General features: G+C 46.9%; 1 protein-coding gene and 1 pseudogene across 2 annotated transcripts in view; one reads left to right on the top strand and one right to left on the bottom strand.

Moving 5' to 3' along the window:
- The window catches only part of CBP20 (CAP-binding protein 20), a 54,814-nt gene that overhangs the window by 21,993 nt on the left and 12,459 nt on the right, over window positions 1-20,362 (top strand). The window lies entirely within an intron of this gene.
- On the bottom strand, window positions 2,053-19,887 carry LOC147892458 (uncharacterized; annotated as a pseudogene).

Here is a 20,362-nt window from a genome sequence, read left to right as displayed (position 1 = left end):
GCAGCTTGCTCTCATATGCAACCACTTTGCCTTCTTGCATAAGCACTCCACCAACACTATTGCCGCTTGCATCGCATTGAAGACCTATAGGCTTTTGCAAGTCCGGCAAAATGATAACAGGATCAGAGCATAGGTTTTCTTTCAGCTCATTGAATGCTGTAATTTCTTTCTTTCCCCAACGGAACGGCATTGCCTTCTTCTGCAAAGCATGTAAGGGTGAAGCTATCTTAGCAAAATAGCGAATGAAGCGCCTGTAGTATGAACACAAGCCAAGAAAACTACGGACTTCATGTAAGTTCTTCAATGGAGGCCAATTCTTGATTGCCTCTATCTTGGTAGGGTCCATCCTCACTCCATCTCGTGAGATGATGTGTCCCAGGAAATGTATCTCTGGCATGGAGAACTCACTCTTTTTAGTATTGACCAGCAACTTGTGTTCCTGAGCTTTGCAAATACAATTGCCAAGTGTTGCCTATGCTCCTCTTCATCTTTTGAGTGCACAATAATGTCATCAAAGAATGTACCCACAAACTTCTTGTGCTTTCTGAAAATGCGCTTCATCATGCGATTGAAGGTAGCAGGAGCATTAGTCAAACCAAATGGCATGACAAGAAACTCATAAAGCCCAAAGGTGGTCCTGAAGGCAGTCATCTTCGGGCCTGATTCATATCTAATGGTAACCACTCTTCAAGTCAAAGCGTCTGAATATGGCTGATCCCTCTAATCGATCCAATATGTCATCAATGCATGGAATAGGAAATCGATTCTTGATAGAGATCTTATTCAAAGCCTTGTAATCAATCTGTAACAATTCATTCACCTGGCACATGATCTCCTCCTGTTGTGTTGCACTGACTGTGTATGGTGGTTTGTTCGGTGGAGAATTGCTAGGAATGATATCAATGGTATGATCTTCTGGCCTCTCAGGAGGTAACTCCTCTGGGAGTTCATTTGAAAAACAATCTTGAAACTGAAATAAAAACTCAGTTTGCTGTTTTTCCAGCTTGGAGAAATTAGCATGAACACGGTACATCCAAGGCATCACATAGAAATCCTCATAGTCCACATATCCTTGAATGTGAATCTGTAGCTTCCCTATGATAGGAGTGACAGGGGTACTGAGCTCCGGATTAGCCATGTTGGCCTCACAAAGAGGGCCAATCTCCTGTGGTCGAAGACCCAACTGAGCTACAAGTTCAGGAGTTATACAATTTGCTTTGGCTCCTGAGTCAAAGAAGTACAGACAATGCTGATCCCGTAGCTTGCCCCATGCTCTGCACATCTCTGTCTTCTTCTGATCATGCTCACCCCCAATGATATCAGGAATGTGGCCAGCACTTGGCTTGGGTTTCTTGCCTCTGGGGTCCTCTTTTGTGCCTTGATTAGAGTTGCTGCAGGTTCCTTCCTCTTCTTGTTAGGACAATCTGCAGCCCTATGACCCGTCTCTTTGCAGAGAAAACACCTCCCTTCAGCAAACAATTTATTCCTCTCTTCAGGAGTGAGAGAAGAGGGCTGTTGTTTTCTCCTTTGTCCTGCCACAAACTTTGATTTAAGAGGGACTTTTCCAGCTTGCTCTGGTTTCTTTGGCTCCTCCTTAAAGTTGCTTTTGAAGCCTGAGACTCTGCCCTCCATGATTGAGTAAGTTGTGTTGGCATTCTCTATCAACTGTGACATGCTGGAAATGTGTGTCTTAGTACAACAATCCCTGAGCTCTTTAGGAAGATTTGCATGTCCATTGAAGGTCTCAAACTTCACTGCTGCCCCCCCTTCCTTGTAATTTTTCATCTTAAGCTTGGGCTCCAACTGATCCTAGCCAGGGGGCTGCAAATAAAGAGGCTGCTGTCCTTGGGGTCCTTTTTGAGCTTGAAGAACACCCCCCACAGCTGTGTTTGGTGGCACAAGTGGTACTGCCTGAGTGTGTGACACCATGGGACTGCCTCCCTGCATTCCAGGCTGTATCCCCACATTAGCATACAAAGAATTTGGGGCTGGCTGTGAGGTCATGGCCTGAAATATAGATCCTCCTCCAAACTGTGTTGGCTGAACCACATACTATGGTTCGGCTTGCTGCCCTTGTTGCGCAATCTGAGCATTGCTGCCATGCTCATTCCCATTTGGTCCCTGCCTCTGTGGCACTGCAAGTGGCTGTACCACTGGTGTCTGTGGCTCTAGTAGTGGCTGTCCCACATGCATTTGTGGACCCTGAATGGGCTGTGCCTCTGCCTGCGGCATCAAAGCTGGATTATGCACAGTCTTAGCAAAACTTGCAACACTGAAGCCATCCGTGTTTGCATTATTGCCATAGCATTTGGATGTACACGTGGGTCAGCACCCAATGCAATTGTACCCATAGGATTATGCACTTGTGGAGCTGGCTGCCCCAATGCATCAACCTGAATATTCTGCCCTTCCTGGGCTGCATCTTGCACTCTTATTTCGGGGTGTGCTCCCCTTATTTGCGGCTCTGGCTTAGACTCTGAGTCTGCATCATAATCAAGCCTTATATGCTCCATATCCAAAACAATGGATGGCTGTACCAAAAATCAGCAAATGCTTTCTCTACCCAAGCTGCCTAGGGACTCCTCTGGCTGGTTTAATGAGGGTCCCGGTGATGGAACCACTGTAACCGGCTTTTGACCAACAAAGGGTAGTGTAATTGACTCTATTATCTCACAAATCTGAAATACAACCAACTTGAACCATTGCCATTGCCCACAAACAAAACTTAGAGCATATAACTTCACAGCATAGCATCACCGAACCATTTAAGACAAGGGAGGCTAGAATGCCCCTACTCAAAAGCATGAAAAGTGACACCTGTTGGCCCCAACACTTGGTGCCCCTTGCGGTATTTATTTAATTATTGGTTAGGGACTTCCTTCAAGAGCTCACCTGCAGGTGCAACCCAGTACAATGCCAACCCGTGGCTGTGCAAGTGATCAACTCCCAGTGCTATTCTCTTGATTCCTTTCAATAGCCATGCATAACACTAGTAGAACAACCTGACAGCATGCCAAGCAATGCATTCACATATATCAAAGCCATTACTGAGCCCAATGCTTGCCACTGAACCCCCAGGAAGAGAGTATCACAACCAGTGCCCCAATCCTCTTCCGGGCCAATGGTAGGGCATCCAACCTTGCAGAATCTCAGTAAGAATGACAGTAGCATAGAATAGAAGAAGAAGATAAGAATCCAGCCAACAGAAAGAGCTTGTTTCAGCCTGGAACAGCCCTAGAAGTTGGTTGAACATCAGACAGCAGACTCTAGTAGGAGGGAGCTGCCTATGAGTGACTTCCGGTACCAAAAAAGAGAGGGTTCAGCAAGCTGAAACAGATCCGCCATGATTGCGCCCACCAGAATGGAGATTCCAGCCCACCAGCACCTCAATTCTCAATGCGCCTTGCACCAGGCAATAGCAAGAAAAGACGCGTCCAAGAATTTGGCCTCAGATGCAAGAAAGGAAGACTTTTGTCGCGCAGAAAGTCGAGAAAAGCTCCCAAAATGGCCCAGAATGGAGGCGTCCAGGTCCAGGAAGCATGCCAACAGCAGAGAGCAGCAAGGGGAGGAGAACTGTTGCGAAGAAAGATCCAAAATTGACTTCAGCCAGTAAGAGAGAAGGCACAAAAATCCGCCATCTTCAAAATGAGGGACTTCTGGTAGGGGTGAAGACTCAAAACGGCATGGAAAGGAAAGGAAGGGCTCCAGGGCCTTCCAGGGGCTTCCAGAGGTGACACCTAGGTGCCACAAGGCAAGTAGAGAGGCCACACTAGCTCCACACATAGACACATGGCAAAATGAGGCGTGGGAATTTAATGCCCCTAGTGGAGTCAGTTGGCACACCATGACCCTAAATGCTTGGGAACCAATGACCCCTAGTTTGTAGGATCTCTAGGGGGTCAATTTTTAAAGGATGACCCCACTAAAGCAAACCAATGACCTTAGAAATTGAAACCACTCTAATAGCACTAGGAGTTGCACTTATTGCACATGAAATCATAGGTACCTTTTGGGCATTAAGTAGGGCCCCTAGGCTGGCACCCGAGGCTAAATTCAGTGACAGTTAGTTTGGACACTGCACCATCACTACCACGTCCCGGTGACACTTCACAGTAAGTTCGCTCGGTCCCAACCAGGTCTGGGATGTGTGTAGCTGTAAGAGATCCTCACGGATTATCTGGTTGACCTCGTGTGACAGGAGGGGAGAAAACTGAGCGTCCATACTGTACTGGAAGGGAGGGAGTTTAGTCATGTGGAATGGTCACCTCCCCATTTGTAAGCCCCCATATGAGGAGAAAGAAAGAAAGAAAGAAAGTTTATTAAATTCTTTGGAAGACCGATGGGTCTATGAGACTGTGACAAAACCTGATACAATGAGCTGTGGTAGTGGAGCTACTAAACAAGCATCCACAGCAATGCAGAATGCAAAAAAATGTAAAATGGCCATATCCCGACTATATATATATAAGCATCATTGTCAGCATCATTATAACCATCGTCATCATCATCATCGTCAACAATAGGACATCAGGATGGATGAGGCTGTGGAAGTGGAGGCATGAGGTCAGCAATAGAACGTTGTCGCCTCCTCAAGGATGCAGTCTTGGTACGTCTCCTCGTCGTAGCTCTGCGTCTAACCAAGGCCACTGTGACCCTCGTCGGTCGGGGCTCCGACCCTAAACAAGGAGGGGATGTCCCTAAGTGTGATCTGTGAGTCAACCCTCTATTTGAGCTGTCGGGTCACAAGCTCCGGATCACGGTCATGTCGAGGTCTCGCCTCGAGGGGGTTATTTGTGATCTGGCTGAAAGAACTCCGTGATAGAGCTTTGAGAGGTATCTGTCGAAGGAGAAGTCTGCTCCTGTCTCCATGCTCAGAGTATCCTATCGCGGTGTCTGAGCATCTCATGAATAAAACCAGCCAAGCATCGCTAGTCTGGGTAGGAGAGGACACAAGCCAACATCCCATAACTATCTTTGAAGAGACAGTAGAAACGCCCTCGGATCTCAGAGTAAACAGGACACCTGAAGATGAAGTGCTCCTCTGTCTCAACCTCCTGCATGTCACATAGTGTGCATATGCGCCTCTCCTTGGGTAACCGCTTTGCTCGGCCGCTTTCGATATGAAGTCTGTGTCAAGAGACTCGGAACTGCCCAAGGGAGATCCTCAGCGGGTGAATCTGCGTGTATCTGGTGGATCAATGAAACCCTCCGCTGTGATACGTAGGAAGTGATCTTTGTAGAAGCCCAGCTTCATTGGAAGATCACTCTGGCCCAACCAAGTCCGGGATGTGTGTAGCTATAGTAGATCCTCACGGATAACCTAGTTAACCTCGTGTTATAGGAGGGGAGAAAACAGAGCATCCATGTTGTACTGGAATGGGGGTAGTCTGTCCATGTGGAAAAGAGAGCATCCATGCTGTATTGGAATGGGGGTAGTTTGTCCATGTGAAGCCCTAGTCCTGCAAACCATCTCTTTGTGCGTGCATACCAGCACCTTTGATCTCCCCCTGCTGCAAGTGCCATAGAAGAGGACAATGCTAGCCATGGTATCCTGCTACTCCCAAATGTGTAATCCCCATACTCCCTGACTCGGTACAGATATGTAATGACCTGAAATGCAGCATCTAGCTGTAATGGGGGTGACCCAAGCTCTGCCCAAATGATCTGGTGAGGGACAGATGGCTTACTACGGATCATCCGTGATAACATATGAGAACTTGTAGCTGCCCCACCCTGGCCCACTCTGTATCCGACAAATCTGGCCCCCAGCATGGGCTGGCATACATCCCTGCAAGGCGGACCAAGGAGTCAAAAAGCAACCCTTTGGTCCGTGGATCCTGAAAATGAGAGCGGAAGCATCGTCTCTCTAGTCTAGCCAATGAAGCATATCCTCTGCTCAGGCGCGCCTGCATCGTGGGTCTCATGGTGAACATGGGTTCGGAAAAGACAACCCCAAGATAAGTGTATGATGAAACTACCTCAACAGGGGACCCATCAAATGTGAAATGCTCATCGCGCATGACGACTCGAGATGTATTGAAGATCATAACCTTGGTTTTACCCAAGTTGACCTTCAAATCATGGGACTCACAAAAGGACTGTAGTGCGTCAAGGTGTCTCTAGAGCCCCTCTGTGTATGATGAAACTACCTCAACAGGGGACCCATCAAATGTGAAGTGCTCATCGCGCATGACGACTCGAGATGTATTGAAGATCATAACCTTGGTTTTACCCAAGTTGACCTTCAAATCATGGGACTCACAAAAATACTATAGTGTGTCAAGGTGTCTCTAGAGCCCCTCTGTTGAGGAAGACAAGAGAGCCACGTCATCTGCATAAAGTAATATCCAGATCAGCGTGCCTGCGAGAGAGCAACCTACCCCACCCTGTGTCTGCATCACTGTCTCGAGCTCGTCGATGTAAAGGCCAAACAAGGTAGGTGATAATTTGCACCCTTGTTTGACCCCGATAGTGCTCATGATCTTGTCTGTCCATCCAGATCCTGTCCGGACTCTCCCTGAAACTCGCTCATAAAGTGCCATGACAGCCCAAATTATCTCCTGGTCGTAACCCAGATCTTGTAGGCGTCGTATGAGGCGGACTCTTGGAACGGTGTCAAATGCCTTGCGGAAGTCCACAAAGCAACAATAAACCCTTTGCTTCCGTGCCCTCGCCTCCTCGATGATACATCTGAGCGCGAGAATGTGGTCCATGGTCCCATGATCCTGCACGATGGTCCTGTAGTTCTCCGGGTTCATGGGATCCCTTGCCTTGTGGATGGGTGAGATAGTGTTGATGGTCCAGGTGTGTGGAAACCCCAAACAAATGACTTCATTAATTAGCTTGGCTAAGATCGGGGCTAGGAGGTTAATTTCATATGCAATGAACTTAGTGCATAGTCCCTCATGATACTTCGCTCGGCCATTATAAAGTTTCATTACGGCATCCTTTATCCCCCCCCCTCTTAGTGAAGAGGGTGTAGGATGTGAGGCATGGCAGATGTGATAGGTTAGGGGCTAGCTGATTTGGGATATCATAGAGCGTGCGCGCATAATTAGACCGCACCTGAGTGTCAGTAAGTGGTGGGGGGAACCGTCCCTCTAGAAATCTCCGCCAGAAGTCCTTAGAGTTGTTACTGAACAGAATATTTAGTAGCTCCTCCTTGTTTCGACGCATGAAGTTTGTGTACTAGATGGCGGTACTCGCGTAGCGTCTCTGGTTCGCTTGCAAGGCTGTTTTTTGTTTCGAATCTGAGCTGACGGCGTAAAGCCTTACACTCATCATTGTATCAGCTATTACAGGGTACGGTCCTTGGAGGTGGTGGGCGGGTGGTGTGGGTGGTGTGGGGAAAGGCGTGAAGAGCGGCCTTGTGTAGTGAGCGAGTGACTAGGGCAGCACGGTCTTCTAGTAAGAGTATAAAGTCAATGTATGTGAGAAGTATGTACAGACGGCCAGAGTAAGTAAGAGCTCAATGGGGTAGAAAGTGCTGTGCGACAGGGGGTAGAAATGCTAAAGAAAAGATAGGTATGGTCAGTCCCTGGAGGGAGAGGTGCTACGGTAAAGTTAGTGATGCGAGATGTGAAGGCAGGGAATCCCATGATGTAGTCCACAACACAAAAGCCTCCCCCATGTGGAAAGCAATTGAAGCCACGGCCATCTGTCAAGACCATTATAAATAATGAGATCATGCATCCTGCCAAGGTCTAATAGGGCCTGCCCATAGGATGTGAGCGGTCCTCGTCTGTCAGCTGAAACTCGTAGCATACCTGCCTCCTCAAGGTCAATGTCTGACAGTAGAGTGGAATCATCCCTAAAGTCGAGGAGTGGTGCTTGACGAGCGTTTGTTCTCGCGTTGAAGCCCCCAACTAGGAGGACTTCCCCGCGGCTCGAGAAGTCAACAATGGACTGATACAGAGCAATGAATGGGGATGTCTCATCCTCCCCTTGAATATCTTTGGCAAAGCGGGAGGTCTTGGGGGGGAAGTAGCAAACTGCAATAAACAAATCTCGGCTATCCATGTGTCGGATCCGAATCTAGAGAAACCTGGAGTGTGGATCTGTGCTCCACTGAGATGGTCCCCAAAAGTGTGGATCTGTAAAGGATTGCGATGACTCTTGATCCTCGAAAACCTCCTGTATCCCTCGTCTCATCTCTGTAGGCAGACTCCCATATATACCCGCTGACTGTTGGTAGTGGGCGCTTTGGACTCTGATGTGTTTTTGTATAAGAGACTATGTCGTGACCTGTATAGGATTCTGAGAAGTTCCCTGGTTTTGACCATAAGGTATCATTACAGTTCCAGATGGACAGGATAGGGTCTCGGATGTCTGGGTCTCATAGACCCCGCACCCCTATGCGGGAGGAGAGGTGGGTGCCCGATGGGGGACTGTAAGGAGTTGTCCATCCCGTACTACTGTCCACTTCCCCTCTTTGCAGGCTTGATCCCGTTGCTGCAACAGGAAACGCCTCTCCTCAACCTGTAGTGGAGTGAGGTCCTCATCCATGGAGATTGTTGGCTGGTCTCGTAAGGCTGACCTACGATGTAAAGCCGAAAGTCGTGCCTGGGCATCATGGAACCGGATGATAAGGGGCTGCTCTCGGTTGGGGTCCCTCCCAACGTGCCATGCTCTCTCAATCCTGTGCTAAGTCGCCCCTAGGGTAGTGGTCACAAAGGCCTGTGCATCTGCCATTGGAATAGCCTCAGTGCGGGGAATCCCACGTACTCTGATGTTGAGAGCCTTGCTGGCTCTCTGTTGCTGCTCCAGGAGGGTAGCCGAAACGGTTACCCTTGCAGGTTTCCGTTTGGCTACGTCGACCCATCTGGACGTCTCCTCGATGGCAGATTGCATGCTCGCAATCTGTGCCTCCACAACTGAGGTGCTCCTTGGGACCTGTACGTAGAGGAGTGATCTCCTATCGGAGCTGTGCAATCTCCTGTCTGAGCCCCTGAATAAGATCAGCTTGGACTCGGATAGCCTGAGACTGCTCTTGTATGAGTCGTGCTTGCTCCTTGGTGAAACGTGTCTGCTCCTGTGCGAAGCGTGACAGCTCCCTCTCGTGCTCTCGGATGCTTTGGACCTCCATCAGCAAATACTCCCAAGCCTTTGATGGGTAAGCTCGTCCGTGCTCTAACGGAAATTGATAGGAATGTGGCCTGAAAGTGTGAGGAAGAGACTGGATGCTGGGTGATGACTGGGTAAGATGGGTGCGGTATGGGGATGATGAGGCGATCCCAGCAGGGTGAGGGAGTGTGGGTTGATTGAGAGGCAGGGGGGAGAGAAAGGTGGAGTAGTGCGGAACAGTGTACGACCCCTCCAAAGTAGGTGTCATAATCGGAGAGAGAACTTTAGCGGGAGAAGAAGGGAGAGATGGTGTCAATGACAACCCCTCTATCCTAGGGGAGGATGGGACAATCGATGTCATGGGTAGGGGTATATCAGAGCGAGTAGCTGTAACAGTAGAGGCTGTGGGCGGAAGTGGAGTTGGAACTGAAACTAGAGCTGACACTGAGGCTGAAGCTGAGGCTGGCGTTGAGGCTGAGTATGAGGATGTAGCTGATGTAGCTGAGACCGAAGCTGAGACTGAAGCTGAGGATGTGGCTGAAGCTGAGGCGGAAGTGGGGGCCCGCCTTTGCTTTGCTGTCCACTCCAAGTCCACTACGGTTGTATCGTGTGTTCACATCTTCGAGTTTCAGCTATGTCTGTTTTTTCTTTGTGGCTTTATCTTTATCTGTATCCTTGCCACCTTTTCCCATTTTGTTTGCTTGACCCGTGTTCGGTGCAGGTCTTAGTGCAGGAGCGGGAGCATGAGCATGAGCATGAGCTCCCTCCCCATGATGGGAGGTACCCCCAGGGGGGCTGAAAAGAGGCTGAGGGTTGGCGGGGGGGCTGTATGTAGGCTGAGAGCAGGCGGGGGGGCTAGTAGGGAAGGGAGGGGGTGGCTGGAGAGCAGGCGGGGGTGGCTGAGGGGTAGAGGGAGGAGCGGGAGGAGCTGAGGGGTCGCGAGGGGGTGGATGAAGGATGGTGGGGAGCTGAGGGGTGGCAATAGGTGGCTGGAGTGGAGCGGGGGAGATGCAGCAGGCGGGAGGCGAAGCAGGAGGGAGCTGCAGCCGGCAGGGGAGCGGCAGCAGGCGAAGCAGAAGGGGCAGAGCAGGAGGGGGGGGCGGAGCTGGAGAGGCGGGGCAGGAGGGGCAGCAGAGGTGGAGCAGGGGGGGAGGCGGCGGTGCAACAGAGGGAGCTGCAGGAGGCGGGGGGAGTTGCAGCAGGTGGTGGGAGCTGCAGCAGGAGGGGCGGAGCAGGAAGGGAGGAGGTTGAGCGGAGCGGCTAGGGGGCGGGGAGGCTAGGGGAACGGAGAGGCTAGGGGAGCGGCGAGGCTAGGAGAATGGAGCGGAGAGGCTAGGGGAGTGGCGAGGCTGAGCGGAGGGAGGGAGGGAGCGGCGGGAGGGAGGGAGCGGTGAGGCTGACAGAGAGAGAGAGAGAGAGAGAGAGAGAGAGAGAGAGAGAGAGAGAGCATGGGGGGGGGTGAACCTAGGAAAAGAAAGAGGGAGGGGCCTGCCACATGGGCAGCACCTCACACAAAGAAAGGAGAGTACCTGGCAGAAGAAAGGCAGATCTGGCAGAGAATGGCCAGGTGACCATCAAGGACAGAGCAGAGCAGATTTGCACAGCATCTCCATCAAGGAACGAAGGCACGATGACGTCAGCCACTGTACGGATCTGTATGAGCTGCTGCAGGGCAGTATACGGAAGGTGTACGGGCAGGACATGGTGCCGGCAAAGGGCTGCAGCATGACGCAACATGGTGGAGATCTATGGGCGTATTTTCTGGTCATGGTGGTACATGTTCATCCAAAAGGATATAGCTACCTATGAATGTACAAGGTATGCCAGATCATGTAACAAGGGGAACCAAGTGTAAAGCCTGTCGAAAGACTTCGAACTTGGGACGAGGAAGTGCCTTTGTAAACATATCTGCTATGTTGTCCTGTGTGGGAAGGTAGGACAACTCTGTGTCTCCTGTTGACAACCGCTCTCGAACATAATGATAGTGAACTTCAATGTGCTTGGTACGCGCATGAAACATTGGATTATGCGCGATGGCCAAAGCACTCTGACTATCAGTGTAGACATGGTGGAGGATGTTTGGCAAATATCAAGATCTGTAAGTAACTGTCGAAGCCAGATACACTCTACTGTAGCGGTGAAGGCTGCCCCGTACTCAGCCTCACAGTTGGATGTGGCAATTGTTGGTTGCTTCTTGCTGAGCCAAGAGATACATGAACTGCCAAACAAAAAATAGTTGCCGGTATGTGACACTCTGGTGTCGGAACAACTTGCCCAGTCACTATCCGTGTAAGCATGCAATGGTAAGTGAACCCTGATCACCATAGAAGAGGGCTAAATCCTGAATGCCTTTGAGATATCTGAAGACTCTCTTCACTGCCTGCCAATGCTGTGAACTGGGCATGTGCATGAACCTGTTGAGTTGGGATACAGCATACTGTAAGTCAGGTCTGGTGTGGCATAAGTAAATGAGACATCCAACAACCTGCTAGTAAAGAGTGATATCACATGGTGGGCTCCCATCATGAGCTGAAAATTTGAAGCCAGGGTCCACTGGAGTAGAGATTGGCTTGCAATCCTCAAACTGAAAACGATCAAAGGAGCTGTCCAATATACTTGGACTGTGACATTATGATACCCCCCTCAACATGAGCAAACTGAATGCCCAAATAATAGTGCAGTTGTCCCATGTTTGATCAAAAGCTTGCTGCAAATCAGCCTTGAAAGCTGCAATATGCTGAGTATCAGGGCCCGTGATCAGCATGTCATCCACATATAAAATCAGCACTAAAAAATCAGATCCACTCCCATGGACATAAAGAGTGGGCTCTGTGGGGCTACTCTGAAAACCAAGGGACATTAAGTGTGCATGAATTTTAGCATACCATTCCCTGGGTGCCTGCTTCAAACCATAAAGGGCTTTTCTCAGCCGGCATGCCTTGTTTTCAGAGCCAACAACCTCAAAGCCAAGAGGTTGTGTCACATAAACTTCTTCTTGCAGATCCCCATGAAGAAAGGCAGTCTTGATGTCAAGCTGGAGCACTTGCCAATGGTGATGGGCTGCAATGGCAATGACACATCTAATAGTAGTAATCCTGGAAGTGGGAGCAAAGGTCTCCTCAAAGTCAATGTCTTGTTGTTGGGCATACCCTTTTGCTTGTGTTGATCTATGCTGCCATCAAATTTCCTTTTTAATTTGTAGACCCACCGGGTACCAATGGCATGCTTGCCGGGAGGGAGATCTATTAATTCCCATGTGTCATTTTTGGCAATGGATTGTAGCTCAGCTATCATTGCATCCATCCATAGTTTTTTCCATACGTGACCATACGCATACGTCATATGGGTATGGAAGTATGATTGGAGTATGGTTCAATATGGGTACGGAAGTATGATTGGAGTATGGTTCAGCCCCCGGGGCTGAATCATACGTGACCCTAATTTTACCCCAAAAAAATCAGAAAAATATAGAATGTACACATTTACTTGAGAGAGAATTACAAAACTTCAAACTTTTATTGATTTTAAAGTCATGAAGAGTCCAGGAATTGGATTCTGTCATCTGATACATAGTGATAGACACCAAAACATCATGATCAATCATCAAAGGTAGCAGGTAGTAGATACTAGAAAAGTGAAAGAATCTTGGGCCCTGTAGGCTGCAGGTACATCAAAGGCAAGCTGGAAAACATCATATAACAAACTGAAAAGGCTGCCAGCCTGGGCCCTGCAAGCTGCCACAGGCTACAGCCAAGAAACAAAACTGAAATGCATCACAACTGATGAGGCTCAAGCCTCAAGGTGCATCCTCATCTTGTGCCTCATACAGCATCAGTGCCATCCTCCTCCTCCTCCTTCTCCTCATCCTCCTCCTCATCACTGTTGATCTCATCTGCCTCGGCATGGGACTCCAAAATACTCGAGCTGCTTGAAGCTGCAGCAACATTCATCCTTCCTGTAACAAGAGGGGATGGTCCGGCTGGAATCTCCTCTTCTCCCTCTGTAGTCTCTTGCAAAGCAAGCAGCCTTTCACATGGTTGTTAAGACACTCGTGTCTTATGATAAGACACTTAAGACACTTAAGACACGTGTCTTACCTTAAGACACTCTTGCGTTTTTTTTTTTTTTTTTTGTGGGTGGGGAGTAACAACACACATTGAGTTTGACTTAGCCATGCTATCATTGAAGGTGACTTTGGATCTAGCAGTAGCAGTGACCTCATAGATTCAGATTAGGATGAATCTTCAGAGATTTGAGTCTTGAGAGTCGAAAGCTTCCTTTCAATTATATGTATCGAGATGCAGTTTTCATTCATGTCACATGTGACAAGATTCAATTGTCAGTTTAAACCTTTAAGTACTCAAAACTTGTGAGCTCTTCAGTCGTGAGTCTTAACTTTAACTTTTAAGTCTTGAGTGACGAGTCTACATTGTACAAGTGCATTGTTTCTTCTTGCATTATTTAAGTGTAGCTTATTGTACTTCTAGAATCTAGCAGCTAGCTATGCTAGCAAGTTGTACATTTGTATACTTATACATATATTAATTAAATATTTATTATTATAACCACAATGGCGTGTCTTACGTGTCTTATCTTTAAGACACTTTAGACACTCGTGTCTGAAGCGTGTCTAACGTGTCGTGTCTTAACGTGTCTTACAACCATGGCCTTTCATCATCCTTCTCCTTGATCATCATTTCCAAGGTCACTTCTATCTTCTCAAATCCCCTTTCCTTGATTTTGGAGATCAGTCGCAAATTAGTATGGATGTATAATATTTGTATTCTTTGGAAGAAGCCTATTCCTTCTTTTGGTATGTATAAGAGAGAATGTGCTCCAGTTCCTCTCACAAGGAGAAGCACATGTCCCCTATGAGAGCACTCGAATAGCCAACTGCTGCAAATTTGGAGTGTGAGCCTCAAATGGCTCCCACCACTTCACCCCTTAGTGCATCCTCTTATCATCCTTCACAATTGCCCTAGCAAGTGTGCCTGACATGGACTTGTAAACATCAAACTCATCAAATAAGATGCCCTGCCTCTCAACATCATACTTCGTGTACCGCTCAATGACATCCATCCACCCATCATGCACCTCCTTATCACCATCTGGATTTCTCTCTCCAAATAGGATGCAGAACAAAAGCTGCTCCATGTAAAGGAGAGTGCATCATATCCCACCTATTAACACACAAGGCTCTAACATCAGCCAACTTGGAGGAGTCTATGCCATCTATAGTCTGTATCTTCTCCACCATTCGATCAGTGAGCTCATATACAAGTCCCATGGGAGCCCCTTCCCTATCAGCCAAATGGAGGATCTTCAGAATAGGTGCACATATCTTCACTATGACTCTTGCTTCCTGCCAAAACGAGGCACCCAATACAATGGAAGACACCTGTTGTGCTTTCACAGTGCGTGATACTTTCTTCTTGTAGTACTCATCACTCACAACCATACGACACAATCCATTGTAGACATTCTCATCCAACAAGTTTGCTAACACGATAAACATGTAAGCAAACTGAGTCTGTGCAGGTTTCACTAATTCCTTCTTGCTGAAAGTTCTGTATAATGCTAACATGCTTTCGAGTAACAAACGTGACAATCATGTTGGCATGTGTTAACACTGGCTTCACCCAAGCAAGCTGCCCAATGTCCTTAAACAAGAGGTCAAGGCAATGGCATGTGCATCTAGTATAGAAAATATGAGGCCACTCCTCCTCTACTAAATCTCTTGCTCGCACGCAGTTAGATGCATTATCCATGCACACCTACACCACATTATCTGGCCCAACATCAAGAATGGCATCTTTTAATATCCCAAAAATGTATTCCCCTGATTTATACTGCCCACTAGTATCCACAGACTTCAAGAAGACAGATCCAAAAATGCATGAGACCATAATATTAATGATAGGCCTACGCCGAGTGTCAGACCAACCATCACACACTATGCTGCATCCATACTTTTTCCATCTCTCCCGATACTGCAGCAACTCTCGATCTATGCATACCACCTCATTTTTCAGCTCCGAAGTGCGCAAGGATTTGTAGGATGGAGGCTTAAAGCTAGGCTCAACTTAGCAAATTGCACGGACCATTTCCAAAAAATATGGACTCCTCACCTTCCAATGAGGAATGTCCTCTGCAAAGAAAAAGTGCCGAAGAGTAATGTGGGCATCCTTTCGTGCCTGGGACTCCCGTGCCTTGGCCAAGGCTCCTTGGGTCACCTTTTGTTTCTTATTTTTTGGTTCATGTGTAGATGCACTTGCACTTGCAGCACCACTCTCCCAAGCATTTCCCAAATCAGCCACATCTGCATCAAGCTCTTCTACAATTTTTTTATTTTTGCCTTTGCTTGCAACCTTCTGCAAGTGTCTTTTCAGGGGGGGAGGAGCAAGGGTCAACCCCAAGGCCTGTCAACCCAAGAAAGTGTGCTCTGATGCGGGTAGGTCCTCCATCCCATTTGTGAGGACAGTACTTGCATTTACAAGTGAACTGCCCCTTTCCCAAAGGCTTCAGTGTCTCCATAAATTCCCATTCTTCTCCTTTCTTTCTTCCCATCTGAGAGAGAGAGAGAGAGAGAGAGAGAGAGAGAGAGATGAGAATCTGAATTTCAGAATGAGAAGAAACTTCAAGACCCAAACTTCAACAGATAACATGGAACTTGGAAGAGATAAGAGGGAGTCAGTGGTCACCTCGGTCCTCCTGGAGTCTGGACTCTGGATGGCTGCAGCCTGTGTTGGATCTTGGGTCAGGGGTGATTGGAGGGCTGGCTGTACGGCAGCCTGCAGGACTTGGTACGTACTACGCTGGCTGTACCGCTGGCAGCTTGGCTGTAGCTTGTATGGAGTTTGTACGGCTGGGCTCAAGGGCCAAGGCTATACGGAAATGGTACGGGCCGTACGGCTGGGCTCAACTTTCAAGGGCCAAGGGTCAATAGTGGAGGCTGGAGCGTGGAGAACGAAGCCTGCTGTTGCAAATTGGCTGTACGGGCGGACTGTGGTAAGTATATTTTTTTGCCCCAAAAAAAAAATGTGTACGGAATAGAAGTATGGAATCCGTACGGTACGGACGACCGTACGCGTACGGTTCCAACTTTGCATCCATCCTCTTTGCTGTCAAAAACATCTTTATGGCACAAAGGCTCTTCATTGCAAGCTGTAGCAAAGAGTGCAAACTCAAGAAAGTGACCATGCATCTGTCTATTCCCTGATCTCGTCCGGGCAGCAAGAGGTTGATCTTGTTTGCTGTCCCTCAATGTGTCAAGAAGCCATCTGGGAACTTGCCTTTGCTGTCTATTGACAGCTCTTTCTTCAATCACTACATCATGAATAGTGGGATCATTTTGTGCTGGAAGAGGAACCGGCAAATTAGCATGGGGTGCTGGCTGATCATTGCTTGTTGGAGGGCCTGCAGGAGGCTCATGTTGCTGGTCAAAGTCCCCCTTTGAGGGAAGCAGAGGTAACCAAGAGTCTAAGGCATCAAACATGTCAACTTCTGGCTTAGCTTTGCAGTCCACAAGAGGAGAAGCCGAATGTTCAGCAAAGATTACATCTCTACTGACAATAATCTTCCCAGTATTTGGTTGGTATAACTGATACCCTCTGCTTTCTTGGCTGTAACCAATAAATATGCATTTGATTGCCTTATGTTTGGAAATTGTATGAGTTTGAGGTACATCATTTGCCATGCCTTGTGAATGTAACTTGGCAAGAGCTCTATAATTGAGATGACCCATTCTCTCATGCCAAAGATGAGTTTCAGCAAGTTGTGAATCTGAAATAGCAAATGCTTCAATAGAAAGTGCAGCTGAGTGATGATCAAGATGATAAAGCCCCTTTTGCAAAGTGCTAGTGAGAACTATGGCATTGTCGTCACGAAGATCATATGCTAGGCATCTGTATCCATCAAAGATCACTCTGAAATTGCTGAAATTGAAATCAAGTTGACTTCAATTCCAGGCAAAAAAAGAACATTTGTCAAAGTGACAGGATGGCTTGAAATGGATGTGAGTTGCACATCTCCAATTCCTTTTACAGCATAGGAAGCATTATTAGCACATGTGATAGTCCCCCCTCGAGGTGCATTAGCCAAGGAATGAAACAACTGTTTGCAAGATGTGACGTGCTTGGAAGCACCACTATCAAAATATCAAGACTGAGCATCATTAGCAGTAAAGAATGCATCAACTTTGGAGGGATCAAAGGAGCAATGGACAGCCCATGCCCAATCATCCTGGAGAGCATGTGCATGTGAGGCATCTGCTGGCTCGTGGGATTCAATTGCATGTGAGGCATTTACTGTCAATCCTGCTTTCTTTTTTTCTGAAGCAATGCGCTTCTTGCATATGAATGTCCTGCAAATTTCCAGCCCAAATCAAAGGGCAAATGCAAATTTGACCCAAATGTGATTGTGTCAGGCAATGACCACTGCCAAAATCAGCAAATCTGGCAAAAGCCCCAAATGTAATGAGGGCAAAAAAGCCAAAAAGAGGGCAAATACAGAAAAGCTCCAAATTTTACTGAGATTTTGCAAATGTGACCCAATGTCTTAATCTGATCCAATGTCCTGCAAATGTGACACAATGTCCTGCAATCTGAAGAAGAAATTGCAATCCAGATCCCAAAGCTCCAATGTCTTGCAAAATTGCAACCAAAAGAAGGGAAATGAACTAAAAAACCCCAAATTTGCCAATGTCCTGCAAAAGCCCTAAAATTGCAAAATCGAAGCCCGAATGCAAAAGCCCCAAATGTCAGCAAAAAATTGCAGATCTGTTGCAATGTCTGCTCTGGACGGTACGGAATGTACGGAATAGTACGGCCGGTACGAAATTTATGGACGCCGAAGTACGAAAATGTACAAAAATTAAAAATGGTATGGAAGAAACAATTGTACGGGGACAGTACAGAACTCCGTACAATTGTACGGATATGTTATGACGCGCAGTACGGACAGCCGTACGGAATTGTACAGACGAAGATTTTTTTCCCGACAGTTGACGCACCGTAGGGAATCATATGGACAGCAGGTTGGGGGGTCGCATTGGAGCTGTGCGGGAGCTGGAGCTGGAAGTAGGAAGCTAGGAGTAGGGAGCAGGTCTGGGAAGGAAGTGCTCTGATACCACTATAGGCTCACGGAAGCAAAAGGATGCACAAGAGTGTAGCAAGAAGTGGAAGCCGTCACATCAACTAGTAATGAAAATGAAAGTACAAAGTACTATAAAAGAGAACCCTAGGACCTAGTGTTCTAGTGGTACCACTAGTACTAGGTGTCATAAGACACTTAAAGTACTAGGTGACCTAAGTGCCAATAACTAAAGCTACATGGCATGTACCAGGGCCTAGAGGGCATCAATATGACCGGGGGAAGATGGCCTACACTAATAGTGCACAATGTGCACACTAGCCTACAAGGTAGGGGCTAAAATACCAATGAATTAAACAAGACTCTAAAAAATTGAGTTGCAAATGTATTTGAAATTCCAAGAACTGCCTAAGAGCAATACTAAAGGAGGTCAATGAGAATATGAGAAAGAAAGTGCAATTGGAGCACTGATGTTGCATGTTCAAGATGCACAACAACAAATCTCATACATGTGCATCCAAGGTCATGCACAGATCAAATCACTCATATCAGCTCAATCACTTACATTGGTTGATATAGACATATGCATGAGAAAATGCAACGAAGCATGAAATAGATGCCATCATGGGAAAAGATACTTGGGATCTCTTTGATCCTCTACCTCGGAAGAACTTGTTTGGATGCTTGCTAGATACGCTAAGAAAGTAAAGGTACATGGGTTCATTGTTAAATACAAGCAAGATTGGCTGCCAACAGATCGCAGATCCTACGAACTATAGTTTCATAGTCTATCATTTGTAAGAATAGTGCTTTCTATAACATCACATTTCTCTTAGACCATGTGACAATTGGATTCTAGATTTGGATTTTTAATTGAAGATTTGAATGAGGATCTATTTGAGCCTCTGGTTGAAGAATGTGGTCGGATGCAAGTTGGTTTACAACACATAAGTGTAGGTAGATGGGTCCATTGAGCAATGTTGGTTTAGGGTTTTAGATAACTCCGGTACTCTCAATTTTCTCACCTTGTTCAAGTTCAGCTTTCATTCTATGTGGGTTCACATAACTTTTAGCTTCATCTTGAGCCTTTTTTGTACTTGCTTTGACTTCTGATGCATGCCCTTGGAGAAAGTCTTTGGCCGCGTGTACTCTTTCCTTTTCAAGCCCTACAGATGGTGGAACTCTAGACTGATCCACACATAAACATGAATGGACTATAGCTAAATGCTTTGAACTATTCTAAGCAAATCGACAATTTTGAAAGGTACTCTTCTCAACATGTTTGCCCTTTACTTACATAAGCACGTAACATATCTTTTAAGCTTTGGTCGATAGCTGTCGTTTTTATCAACGGACTGCCGATAAGCAAAGGCCCTTATATTCAACGTAGCTTCCACTTATGGAAGATAGCCTTTAAAAAGTGCCTATCCAAACTTGTGATCTTGATCACTAATAATATTAGGTGGTAGTCCTTTCCAGCTTAGGGGTTTCCACATTTTCTCTAACTGTAACAAAACGAGCCGTCTTGGTCAATCTATCATCTATTACCCATAGAGAGTCATGACTTCTATGTGCTCTAGGTAAATAAGCAATAAAATCCGTACAGATACTTGCCAAATGGGATCTCGAGTAGATGAAGCAAACTGCCTAGCAATCTAGGACATCCTTATTCATACCAGGCCAGGAGAACAGTCTCTTCAGAAGGCTGTAAGTCTCTGAATTCTCAAATGTCATGCACTCGGACTATCATGGCATTGATATAAAAGTTGGCACCAACTATGTTTCTTCATCAACCATTTGCACAATTACTACAGCTTGTGAAATGTTAGTACTTTACAACCTCTGGTACTTGTTCTTCATCGCCAATCATTGGTGTTAAAACTATATGATGATTTTCATCAACAGATGTAACCTTTGTTGGATCCCTTTTTCAAGTTTTCATGATGGTACTTTTATTCAGATGCAGTGTTTTTTCTTAGGACGAAGTGATGAGTGACACGTCGGTTTCTTAGCACCAACTGATATATCTGAGCTGGATGTTTTTTTGACCTGGTTTAAGCAAGTGCTCTGCTGAGGTGCTGGGTTGTCAGGCATGAGATTCTTAAGGGGTGCCTGGCTCACTTTCACAAATTTCCTCAAAATTATGTCACATCACAGAAGCTGCACTGGATGTCCTGGATCCTTTATCACTAAATCAGTTCATGATACA

This window comes from Dipteris shenzhenensis, chromosome 16, assembly GCF_047967505.1.
Source record: "Dipteris shenzhenensis isolate YYH24624 ecotype China chromosome 16, Dip_SZ_1.0, whole genome shotgun sequence".
Classification (NCBI taxonomy): domain Eukaryota; kingdom Viridiplantae; phylum Streptophyta; class Polypodiopsida; order Gleicheniales; family Dipteridaceae; genus Dipteris; species Dipteris shenzhenensis.
Note: the sequence above shows the minus strand (reverse complement) of the source record. Positions and strands in the feature narration are given on the sequence as shown.